The following is a 9,732-nucleotide window of genomic DNA, read 5'->3' as shown; positions in this document are numbered from 1 at the left end:
GAGAATAGGGTGCTTTTGAAACAAATCCTGAACTTAATTTTATTTAAAACAATAGAGAAAAGAAACACAAAACACAATAAAAAAAGAGAATATTACTTCACCAAAAAATCTAACACAAGAATCCTAAAAAGCCTTCCGTATTACTGAAATGTGTCCAGTGGAACAACTTTGCATCAATGGTCCTTTATTTACAGAAACATCAACCTCTAATACTTCGAATTATGAAGTACTTATAGAAAAATAATTACAAAATATCTTGATGTCAAAAGATCAAGATAGAATCCTAAAATATCTAAAATAGATTACATAAATAGTTTAAAAATTTAGGAATTCAGAACTGCTAGAGCTGCTAGCACCATTTTGGAGGATGGTTGTTGATGATTGGTCCCAAAAGGGTGTTGCTTTGTTGTTTGAGATGAAAATGTTTCACTCAAGTAATTCACACAAGTGATCCCATCAGTCCTCACTGGGGATAGAAAGTTTTATTAGCTTTCTATATGTTTCATCAACTTCGATATATTTCTCAAAGGTGGGTATGTTGATGAAAATATGTTTAATCTCATGTTTGATGATGAGATCAAAATCTATAGCCTACAAGAAAAATTTTCTTGACATACTTCCTTTTACCCATGAAAACTTGGATTTATCTTTGGAAATAGTGTAATTTTTTTTATTGTAGTCACTCAAACTGATTAACTTGACATTCAAAGCCACTAAACCTGGCAGAGATCTATGATTCAGTAGATTAAACCTGGTATGAAATATTTGGACAACAGTTTCTAGAGGTTGGCATTTGTTCTCTAATTGAACCATTGGGTTTCTCTTCTACAAAAGATTCTCGATTCCTAAGATGGTTTCAGTGCTATCTTCAATCTGTAGCTCCTCTAATTCTTCTATGGTCTTAGAATTTAGGATTTTGATCAACGTTTCTGCTTCATTTGGTTTGTCTCCCAATATTTCCCTCACTTGTTCTATCAATTTTTTTTACCTCTGTATCAACTCTTCCTGCTCAAAAATGATTTGGATTGATGGCCAAATCTCAGTTATAGCTTTATTGATATCTGTCAATATGTTTTCTTTAGCCTGTGCTAGAGTTTGAGAAATTACTAAATCACTCTCTAAAAGATCTATTCTTTAAGCAAGCCTATGAGATTTATGTAATTCTGCTATATAGGAGTTATCTGTTATGAAACCAGCTCACAAAAAGATAGAAAAGATATATAAACCCTTCAAAATAAGCCTCTTCGAGGGGGCAACCTCCTTTACATTACACAAATGAACAATTATTGGATGATACAAATGACAAGACCTCCTTTCTATATATAGGAGTCTAAGGGGTCATAATATAATCAGAGCTGACATAACAATAATAATGTAAGGGCACAATAATAACAATAGTGGGCTTCTATGGGGCACAATAATAACAATATGGGGAATACATGGGCGCAACAATATAATAAGGGGGTTGTACTAATAACAATAAGGGGTTACACTAGTAGTATAGGGACCTAACATGCCCCTCTCCTTCAAAAAGTGTTGTCCTCAACGCTTGAGTAGTTCTTGATGTTTCTGTATAAAATTATTGTCCTCCCATGTGGAATATTCAGCAGGTAGGTTCTTCCACTTGATGAAATACTTTGAAATTGATCAATTTCGTAGTTGTCAAGTTCTTGTTTCTATAACTGCTCCAGGTTCCAATATGATTTTTCCTTCCTTGTTAAGTTTAGCAATATTGTTTGAACTGGGATATTCTGCAACTTTTGAATGAGTGGCCACACTTCTTTGTCCTTCTCCCATTCATCCCTTTCTTTTTTTATCCAAATTGATTGGATAATAGAAATAGAACAAAACAATGCTTCCACATCCTCATCCTTTCTTGAGACTGCATTTGCAACAACATTTTTCTTCCCTTTTTTGTAGATGATTTCAAAGGCATAACCCAACATATTTGTGACCCACTTTTTCTGTTCTTCTAAAGATAATCATTGTTCTAAAAAGCATTTAAGACTATCATGATCCATTTTTACCTTGAAGTGTCTTCCCATTAGGTAAGGTTTCCATTTCTTAAGTGCATATAGTATTGCCAACATTTCCTTCTCATAAATAGCTTGCTTGAGATGTAGCCGTAAAAATACCCAATCACCTACATCAAAACTTCTTTCACTGCGATGTTGATCTGCCTGTTGTTTCATTCAATTCTGCACCAAAGTGGCATTATCCTTTAAAAGTTGGAGAACTTGTTGTTGATGCTCGATGTGATCTTTCACTGCTTGAATCTTTTTCTTCTTGATATGTCCTTCTATCTTGAGAGTTTTAGGAGTGGTATTTTCTTCCAACAAGATATGGTCGGATTCATTTCTTGATGCTCAATGTGATCTTTCACTTCTTGAACATTTTTCTTCTTGATATGTCCTTTTATCTTGATAGTTTGAGGAGTGGTAATTCTGGCCAATTCATTACAAGATATGGTTGGATTCATTTCTTCTGTATTGATGTGATCTTTCACTTCTTGAACCTTTTTCTTCTTGATATGTCCTTCTATATTGAGAGTTTGAGGAGTGGTAATTCTTGCCAATGCTTTACAAGATATGGTTGGATTCATTCTTCTTTCTTTGGGGTTGGTTCCTGGTGCATATCCTCTTCTTTTTACTTATCTTGATCCTTTTCTTCCTCCTCTTCACAATCAATGTAAAATAATTTCTTCTAAGCACACTTATGACCTTTAATGTATTTTTTTATCACAATTGTAACAAATCCCTTTTGCTCTTTTCTCTTCCAATTATTGTGGTGTCAACCTTGTAGGTTCTGGAAGGCTAGGAGAAACAACACTTCCATCTTTATAGTTGTGAGGGGTGGACTTCCTTGTTTCCATAATTTTTCTTTCCACTTTTCTTTCCAACCTGAATTCAATCTCCAATGAATCGGGTTCCCAAAGATGAACCTCATGTTGAATGTTATCCTTTAAAGTCCCTATGGAGAAATCAATCCTTTGCTTCTCTGGAATATCATTTTCCCTTGTATTCAATTTTTGAAAGTCCTCAATCTTCTCTACCATTGAACACTTTTGTTTGAGATTTATCAATTGGCTAAAGAAGGTGTTTCTCTTTGTATCCTCATAATGTGTTATCATTTCCTTCGTGAAAATTGACCACGTAACAAGTGGTTTACGAGAACAAAGCCCTTTATACCATAAAAAATGATCTGGTTCTAAATATGAAGATATGTATCTTTTGTAACAATTTCACTTCATGTAGATCAAAATATTTCTCCATTTGTAGTATCCAATTTACCAGATCCTCTCCATCAAACTTCCTCATATCGCCTTTTCTTGATTTTAGGAGCTTGATTTTGAAACGACTGTAACTCTGTACTTCCAGATCTATAAGTTCTAAAATTGTCTTTTGCAGTAGCCCTCTGAGTCCTCTTTCTAACCCCGCAAGTCTGATCAAAATTTAATTCTCCAAGAAAGAGTTATGCCCAATCGCCTAAGATGACCTGACTATATAATGTTTTAGTAGAAAAAACTTGTACAACGTGCCATTTGTCACTGTTTCAACCTTTAGAACTGAAAAATATACACAGAAAACTACAGCCCATCCTCTTTTTGTAACTTCTTACGAAATTTCAAATTTGTTGCTCAAAGAAAAAGTTATGATGATTTTGCCTAGGTCAACTGTTTAGAATGTAATTCGGAAGTCTGCAAAAACCCTAACTTCCTTATATTATATCTCCAAACATATAGCGAGACAGGATTTGAGATTCAGACCCGAGTTTCACCAAGATTGCGACTAAAATGGGTTTTAATTTTAGAATCCAAAACTTCATAGAAACAATATTATGGCGACAATTCCATGATGAACTATTTGAGATGAAATTATGGAGCTTGCAAAAACCCTAACTTCCTCAAATCATATCTCTGAAAATGTAGCGAGACAAGATCTAAAATTCGGACCAACAATTCAGACAGATTCCTTCTCAACTGGGTTTTTTTTTTTAGCTTCTGAAACTTCGTAGAGAAAACATTATAGCGAAACTTCCACAATGACCTATTTGGAGCAGCGACCCTAGAATCCAAAGCTCTAATACCAAATGTTATGAAACTAGCTCACAAAAAGATAGAAAAGATAGATAAACGCGTTCACAATAAGCCTCTTCGAGGGGGCAACCTCATTTACATTACACAAATGAACAATTCTTGGATGATACAAATGACAAGACCTACTTTCTATATATAGGAGTCTAAGGGGTCATAATATAATAAGAGCCGACATAACAATAATAACGTAAGGGCACAATAATAACAATAGTGGGTTTCTATGGGGCACAATAATAATAATATGGGGAATACATGGGTACACCAATATAATAAGGGGGTTGTACTAATAACAATAAGGGGTTACACTAGTAGTATAGGGACCTAACATTAACATTCTTCAATTTTTGTTCCTATAAATTCTTCAACTGTTCTTTCAACTTCTCAATCTCATCTCCCTGAATGGACATCTCCTGCATGGTTTTAACCAATTCAGTGGAAGAATCTATAGTTGGTGTTATTGATGTTGTTAATTTTGAAGCCTCTGCTTCTCTTGCAACTGCAATTGGTACTGTCGTAAGTGTAACAATGGCTAGTTGTGAGGATTTATCCTTTTCCTTGAGCAACGTTTCTAATTCCATCTCCATTTCTATGATTTGGACATTCTGTTCAATTATTATCTTAAACATGTATTCCTTTTTCTTTTCCATTTCTCCCATTTCCTTAGTCTGTGGATTCTCTGTAGATGGCAGCTTGTGTTGCTTCCTCAGAGTTGTTATATCCGCATTATTTTTCCTTACAATATCCTATACTACCTTTACATCACTGGGGTCATAACCTAACTTAATGACTAAGTCCTCTAAAGACTTAAGAACGATATCTTTTGCCAAAGATGAGATTTTCTCCAACTTCAATTGTGATTGTATGTTGCTGATGGAAGCCTAGAGTTTTGAAGCTGTCATGGCAATATTAGTTAGAGTGGAGTTTAACCTCTCCCTAGTTTGTTTGTGAATATCCATATGATCAATCAGATGGATTTGATTTGTGTCAAATGAGAATATTGTATTCTTGTAGTCTACTGGTGATTTGGGGAATGGAACTTGTGCCTGTAGAAAATCCATTTGTGTTCTTCCTTGTTCAATATCAAAGGCTGACAGAAGCTTATGTTGGGAAGAAGCAGTTTGCTTCTAGAATTGAGTGTATGTACTGGCCTTTAACATATCATTCTTCTACTTTATTTATTTGTAGTTAGCAAAAATATTGGGCTATGTTTGGCCTTGAGCCAAGTTTGTTGTCTGTGTTGAATATAGAGGATCTTGTGAGGCTGAGGAATATGCGGAGCCTACAAAAATGTCTTCTGGTGTTGTTGAAACATGTTTACATGTCATGACTATATTAGTTTATCATTCTTCATCCTGCATAAAAACTAGTTATGGATTCTTTTTAGGCTTCTTTGTATAAATTAAGAATTGCTTGGCTTCAATTTCTGTCACTGGAGAAGACTCTTCTTCTCTGGGCCTTTTATCATGCTTCTCCTGAGGGACTGGTGTCTGTGAGGTGGTTGTAGATAAAATCTTCTCCTCAGCTTCTTGCAAGGTGTTCTCCTCCCATTGATATTTGTTCATAAAATTCTCAATTTCGGGCCTGGGAGTATGAAAATAAGGAGTGGTCTTCTGCTCCACTCTTAGACTAGAAATTATGTCGAAGGGGTCATAGGACCAAGTGAAACTTAACTGAAAGTTCATCTGCTTGAGAATTGTATTTTCCTGAGTGCCTACTGCTCTATTGTTACATATGAATGGCCCCACTTGTGTTTTGATCTTCAATTGGGACTTATTCTTGGTTGAGACAAAATGCAAATCATCCATATTGATCATTTGCCTTATATATTCCAATGAGAAAATTATCATAGGAACATATTTTGGCAATCTGTATGGTGGCAACTCACAACCATACACTCTGATTTCTGTGTAGTTCTGGTACAAGTACCAATCTCCTATTTTGGCTTGATCACTGAGGTGTAAAGTTCTTTGAATCTCATAACCTATTCTAGGTTCCACATTGTTGTTTAGAAGACACACTATTGTACAAAAAAACTGGTTAATGAAGTCACTGAAGGTGAAATCACTTGAATTCTTCCTTACTAAAGAGGTCCACTATATAACTAACTGTGCATTACCTTGATCATCCAATTTCTACAAGGTCATTGGAAATCTGTCTGCCTGATGAAACAAAAACATGTACACTAACACTGATGAATGTTTAAACATTCCTTTTATTGTGATCTTGAGGAATTGGTCATGAATGTTGTCTACAAGGAATTGACTAAAATTAAATATTATAGAAGGTTTTTCTTCTATGGAAAAGATGGAAAGAAAACCTAAAATAGGTTCATCTACCCATTGATCTGAGTGGTATCCTAGTAGACAAGACACTAATGACACAATTTGTTTAGTTTTTTTAGGAAACATAGAGGTTGGGTATGGTGGATTCTTCTTTGGGAGTTGAACATCTTCTGGTAGGAAAATATCAAATATCCTAGCTCTCTAAGGGAAGGTCAACTTTTGGTAGAGTTCCATGAGGGAATCTATAGAAAAAGGGCTCAAAGAGTCATTCTGGGGGATTTGCAGCATTTGGTTAATGGACTCTGGGGTTATGGTCAGCAGAATGTCACCATTATGGGCCACAATGGCTCTCTAGCTAGGAATATATCGGGATTGACACCATATGAAAAGTTTGGGAAAGGATGAGTCTGGGGAAACATTAATTGTGGCAAGAGGGATTCATAGAGGTTGATTTCATCAGTCTGGTACAAAAAGGTTTGTTTGAGCCAATTGTGCAGTTCAAACAAGTCGAACTCACAATTGGTCTCTACAATTTTGTAGTGTTGATCTGCCAATGGTATATGGTCTAAGTCAATTGTAGGAGGGATCATTGGATTTTCACTCATTTTATTTGAGTTTCCTTTAGGTTCCATTGTTCAGAATAATGAGGAATAGAGGTGAGGAGTTTGGTCTTTTACCCGAGAAGATTTGAATGATTGTTGAGTATTCTACTTTCCGTAATAGGTACGGGGAGGAAAATGGTTGACTGGAATCTGCAGGGGTGACCAAGCAATCAAGCATATGAGGTCGCAGTTTAAAATCCTGTACGTGTTTATATGAAAAGGACAGGGAGAAGAAAGGAGCCAGAGTGATCAATTTGGGGACTTTTATAAGCAATTAGGAGTTTCCCGTTATCTTTGGTCCGTTATGGAGCTAATCGGTTGCCAGGTAGTGAACGTTCAGGAGGTAATGGGCATGGTGTAACGGGTCGATTGTAATGGAACTAGAGCGGGGAGGCCACATGGTGAAATAGGAGTGGAGGGGAAGAGAGATGTGGTGGAGGAATGACATGATGGGCACAGATAAATGTTGGCAGGAAGATGAGTGGTTTTTAGAGGGGGGTAGGTGGTAAGAAGTTTGGAGAGGGGGGGGGGGTGTGAAGTGACAAGCACCACCACAATGTATCGTGGGGCCCGGGGATAGGAAAATAGATTTTCGGACCCCCCTTGCTGATAAAGATAGAATGAGCAAGGGGGTCCGAACTTGATTCCCTGTCGTTGATTTGGGCTGGATAAATCATAACTTCCAAATGATGCGCCCCCAATACTGCAAACTGACAAAAGAATTCTTTGCCACTTCCAACTTTGTTATAGAAACCAAACGTTAGTGCCAAGGCATATTATTACAATTTATTAATCGTGTTTAAATGACTAGATTAACTCATTACAAGCATGATTAACTTATACTAAAACATACTCAATTTATCCTAAGGGCATGTTTTGATTGGCAAGCCCATATTATTTTTCCTAAGGTTGCTTCTAACCTATTCTAATGCATGTTTATGAAATTAACCAAGTTCAGAAACTTTGATTAATATTCCTCTAATCTACCCAATGATTTCAACCAAGATTAGGCTTGATGGTTGATTTATTAGCTAATCTATGCAACCTTTTTAACTTAGTTTAATCATGATTAAAAAATATGATTAAACTATGCAATTTATTTCTTTGTGGCATTTAAACAAGTTGCACACTTTTATTTGAAAAACTTCTCAATTAACTTTAATGCATTTTATTTATTTATTTATTTTTTTTCTTTTTCTTTTTCTTTTTTTTTTGGTGCCATTTCAATTTGCTCACCTGCATACATTTTATCATGTGGTTTTTTTCATTTTTTATTTTTCTCATATACAATTTTTTATACCCTCTCTTCATCATTTTTTTGTAAATCATTTTTAGAATACAATATTATTTACAATTTCATCAACTAAAAGGAAATAGCTAATCATCAATTGAAACTATGAATCATAGGACCCTAACAGGTTCCATTCACTAAGAAAATACCCCAACTTTGACAAGGGATTTTGGAGTGGGAAATCATTGAGTTTATCTCGAAGATCCATGTCATTGGATTCTCCTCGTAAAGATGTTTCTGGTGGTATGTGGCATGCCCCATGAGGCCTCCTGGCTTGAGAGATATTCACATTTGAATTTTAAGACCCTAGTCAATAGGTCAAAACCCCATGAGGCGATGATGTGGCAACTTCACCTTGGTCAAGTCAAATTCAAGGAAAATTGAATAAGTTTAATATCATGGTCAAAGTATAATTAAAATTAAAATTAAAACTAAAGGAAAAGGGAAACATTATTAAAATTAAATATTAATTAACTTTAAATTTTATTAAACTAAGTAGTAAAGTTATTTATTATTTTTAATTCTATTCTAATTAAAGGTTGTAAATTTTAATCCCCTAAATATATTCCAATGTTCACTTGTGAAGCCCTTCTAATTCCCACACATGAGCCTATAAAACAAAGACTTTATGTACTCCTAAAAACATATTAACTCAATGATCTATCTTCATTTTTAGCTCTGAAATTTGTACTTTGTAAAGACGATGGAGAAAGACCAACAAAGGGTTATGTGACAAGGGTTTACTTGATTTCTTATAGTTTGGGACTCGGTTGAGGATATTCATTGCATCTACAATGTAATGTGTTGATTTTTGGTAGTATCATATGTGCTCTAAGTCTCAAAATTTGCAGGGAGGCTCAGACACATGCATTATCCAATACCCAGAAATCGTTTTAGGAAATTCCACCTGAAGACAAGTTTATTAAAATAATTAATTATTTTTAATGGGACCCTAAGTCTAAACTAACAAAATTAAAATAATTAAAGGGTATTAATCTAACTGTGGGTGAAATTTCTAGAAGAAGATGAGGATCAAGCCAAAATGATCTGAGCCATTGATTAGAAGTTAATCTAGGCCATTGGTTGTCCAATAGAAATATATAAGAAGAGGCTTGAGGGGCACTTGGAGAACACCTTGAGTGATGATCAAAAGATCAATTTTCTAAAGGAGAGAAGTTTCCAGAGAGAATTTTGAAGTGATATTTTGCAGTGAGGGGCAAGGATAGTATCCGGTGAGGAGTTTTACTGGGCTAGAGAGTACAAGGTAGAGAGGACAGAACAATGTCCAGAGAGAGGTTGGTGTTGGCCCATGAAGTGTTGATGTAGGTGGCAACGCAAAGCCTAGAGGAAGATCGAATTCTTGTTGAGGAAATCGAGTCTCAGAATTCGAGAGCCAGGGTGTGAGACCTAGAGGCTGGAAATCAAAGTTTCTTGTCAACATAGGGTCTGAAGGAGGAGCAA

Source organism: Pinus tabuliformis, chromosome 5_1 (genome assembly GCF_031772625.1).
Source record: "Pinus tabuliformis cultivar Carrire ecotype Pingquan chromosome 5_1, CPIR1, whole genome shotgun sequence".
NCBI lineage: Eukaryota > Viridiplantae > Streptophyta > Pinopsida > Pinales > Pinaceae > Pinus > Pinus tabuliformis.
The sequence above is the reverse complement of the archived record's forward strand: the minus strand, read 5'-3'. Positions refer to the sequence as shown.